The following is a 3,809-nucleotide window of genomic DNA, read 5'->3' as shown; positions in this document are numbered from 1 at the left end:
GGAGAGTGAACATTTGTTTACGAACGTAGCCGTGAGGGGAGAAAAGATGTCTTTTCACTAGCTCCTGCAAATACGGAAGCTGCCCCCGAGCTATTTCCTGCCGCCCAAGCTCCCGAGTTGCTGAAGGCCAGGTGCACAGCAGCGCATTTCATTCCCACCCTCCCCCAAGGTAGTTCCCCAGGGCTCAGCCCCAGAAATTAAAAAAATAAAGGACTTGTCTTCTCCCTATTTCTGCGGTGATCATTTGTTTGCTGTGCAGTGCTGTGCAAAGTTGCTGTTACCAAATGATGCCTCCCAGGTCTAATTGGAGGAGCTTCCGTACAATTGAATTTTAAATCCCATTATTAAGCCTCTGGTACAAATGGAGAGGGTCTGGTACTTTTCACCTTTTCATTCGCTTTTAAAACTTTCTCCTCTGACTCTGTGTCACTGATCAGTTAACTTTTGTTAAAGACTCCTGTAGACCAACTTGTGACTCCCTGAACATGTTTCTAAGATTTTTGTTTCTTCCTCTTCTTGTACATTTCCTTTTCTTCCAATAGATTGTAATCTCCAGCAAAATTTGTAGAGGAGAGGCTGGAGAAAGGGAGAGAAGAAGAAAGAGAGAAAGGAAAAAGAATGAAAGAAATATAATTAAAGTCTAAGCACTTTCTGGGGTTCATTTGAATTGGACCAGTTGGTTTCGTTTTGCAATACAAAAGAAAAATTCAGGCCTTGGGGCCTAAAACTTTCATTAAATTCAGCTTTGGTGAGTTCTAATAATACAGCGGTTTATTAAAAGCGTGAAAAATGTCATTGCAGAGGCCTTCCCCAAGCAGCAGCCTCACCTCTTGGGTATGACTCATGCTTCCTCCATGGGCGCCCGAGCTGTAAAGTTGTGGGCAGGATATTTAAGTTCCAGTGAACCAGCTCCTTGAATCTTTCTTGCCATTTTACTGGGATCATGTCCCAATTAGCAATCTTGCCATCCAGAGCAGTAGCTGGACAGCAAAAGTGAGAGAGGGGCTGGGTGCTTAGGGCTGTTGGAAATGATTAGGCCAAAAGAGTGGCGTAAAACTTAGAACTTAGTCCCTGGCAGGAGTCTGCTGGAGGAAATGAAGGGATCAACAACGCGAGAGGAGCACTGTGGCCGATTGTTTCCGACCACAGCCACAGGCTTTTCTGTGTGTGCTGGAAATTGACCTCGTCAAAAGCGGAGGATGCAGGCTGGGCAAGGATAATGATAAGGCAGGTGATGATACTAAATCATCCACCTCTCGGAGCTGATGAGATTGCTCAACACCTTGCCAATCGTACCCCCTCCTTAGTCTGTAAAGAGCAGTGATTTTTTTTTCATGAAAATGCAGAAATTAGCGTGGGCTCTTGCTACCTAGACCAACAAGAAGCTTAATAATTGCAATCCCTTTCATTTCTTACTATTTTCATGCAGAGCATCTCATTTGGCCCATGAGCCATGCCAAGCCTAGGCCATTGGCAGCACGAATAGAGCTCATCCTTCTTTGTAAAGAGGAAATCAGAGCCAAGAAAGACTGAGGGATTGTCTAAGGTCTCCAACAAAATAGTGGCAGAGTTGGGACTTTCTTTCAGGAACAAATTAATGTCGAATGTCACTGAGCATGGCAACGAGTTTTGAACGAAGGAGCAAAAAACTCAAGCTGTCTCTTCCTGAAGGCACAGGTGAAGACGGCTGGCTTCTCTGCTAGAGGGATACCCTTTCCTAAATGTCCTTGAATGATGTCTTGAATCCTGGATGAGCCCCAAACCCCTGGGAGTGTGAGGTGCTCAGAGGACTGGAAAGACAGAACAGGATTCTTCCCAGCATGGCCCTCCGGCTCCCCTCTGCACTCTAGACCTAACTGCACGTAGGCTTTGGCGTCTGTTAAAGAAGGCTTAACTGTGAGACAGGAGAAGCTATAAAGTCCCGAAAAGCAATAAAAGGAATTTCCCAGAAAAGAAAATGTCTACATTTTTTCAGCATCTAAAATAAAACCCATGCAGATGGGCATCCCATGTTAGGGAAGGGGGAGAGCATTAATTGGGCACAGTTTTATCTGTGTTATCTCATTTGATCTGTTCTTTAACCTTGGAAGATAGGTAGCACTTTATTATCCCTAATTAAATGTAGGGAGATATTGGGGCTCACAGAGATGAGGCATACAGCTAGTAAGTGATAGGCTGCAGGCCCATTGTCTCTCCACTACGTCACTGCGCGTCTCCATCCAAAGCTCGGGCAAGCCATCTCTGGGAGGTCATGCAGAGCGCAGAGCCTCACAGTGACTGCTCTAGCACGCCTTAGTCTCCATCCATCCTTTTTTTTTTTTTTTTAATGTTGGGGGGGGGCATGCATGTATGTGTGCACACACGAGGAGGGGCAAAGAGAGAGGGAGACAGAGGATCTGATCTGGGCTCTGCACTGACAGCTGAGAGCCCACAAAGCCACAAACCCGAGATCATGACCAGAGCCGAAGTCGACGTTTAACTGACTGAACCCCCAGGTGCCCTTCATCCTTTTTTAAAAATCTCACCTCCCTTCAGCAAAAAGCTTCAAAGCACATATCCCCATATGTTATTTATTATTTATAACGTTATTTATCAAGTTTACATATTAGATTAGAGCCAGATTAGATATTTGAAAAGGATGAGATAAATATAAATAGAAAAAGGAATTTCTGTATTTCCTTCCATTGCTCTTTTTTGGAGCAAGTCCTGCTATAGATCCAAACACAGCCCTGGTTATCACTAAGAAATTCATGAGCGCAGACGTTATTATTCACGGACTCACAGACCTTCAAGGGAAGGTGAGGAGCGATGCAGAAGAAGGGAAAGGAGGCTCAAAAAGAAGGCGAGCCACACAGCCTTCTTGACGGAACTGGGACTAGACCCCACATCTCTCACACCCTCTCCCAAGCGCTTTTCACTGCAATAAGAAAAAACCAAAAGCTCATTTTCTTGGGCTAGAAAATTCAGGTCTGCAATGTGACAGGCCAGAACCTGGCCTGAGCCTTCAGTGCCGCGTCTGGAGTACACTCCGGTCCATCGACTGCCCTGAAGAGACAGCCCTTGGTTTTCAGTCTGGGCCACAGAATATATGGGCCAGGCCATCAGCACGTGGGGTCCAGGGAAGGAAGGCTGCGCTGTGCTGTATTTGGTGTTATTAAAAGCAGCTCACATAGTTTCCATCATTCCTAATGGAAGCACGTCATTTTACAGACCCAGCCCTTGCTTCAGGCACCCCAGCTAGGAATTCTTGGTGTACAGAAGAGTGACTCCAGAACACGTCTCTTCCAGGTCATCCCGAGGAAGGACTCTGTGGCCACGAGTTGCAAAGGCAGGGGGAAGATACCCCGGCTCTGCCACCCAAGCCAAGGGGGTCTTGAGGCCATCCCCCAGACACTTTAAACAGTTGTTGTAGAGATACTTGGATTACTTACTAACCCTGCTAGTTTGGACCAAGCTGACCCAGCCTGGTGGAGAGGATGAGACCTAATGCAGTGACAACCTACCTCCCTGTGAGGCGCAGGACAGCAAGTCCACGGCCAGCTTATGGGAGTGGAGGCAATTATAAATTGAGGTGCCACGAGTTGTTCACTAAGTTGGATTTGGAGGAGTCTCCCAATTCCTTAGACCTAGCTAAGGAACACCATCATTTCCTAAGCATGACCCTATTCTAGGTGCTTTATGTAGGGAGCCACATTTGGGGACTTATGTCTTTGGTTTGGTTTTTCTCTTCTTTTTTTTAAACAACAAATTTATTGATTTTGAGAGAGAGAGAAAATGTGCACAAGCGAGGGGCAAAAAGAGAGGGAGAA

Source organism: Crocuta crocuta, unplaced genomic scaffold (genome assembly GCF_008692635.1).
Source record: "Crocuta crocuta isolate KB4526 unplaced genomic scaffold, BGI_CrCroc_1.0 scaffold333, whole genome shotgun sequence".
NCBI classification, from domain to species: domain Eukaryota; kingdom Metazoa; phylum Chordata; class Mammalia; order Carnivora; family Hyaenidae; genus Crocuta; species Crocuta crocuta.
This window is presented reverse-complemented; position numbering follows the sequence as displayed.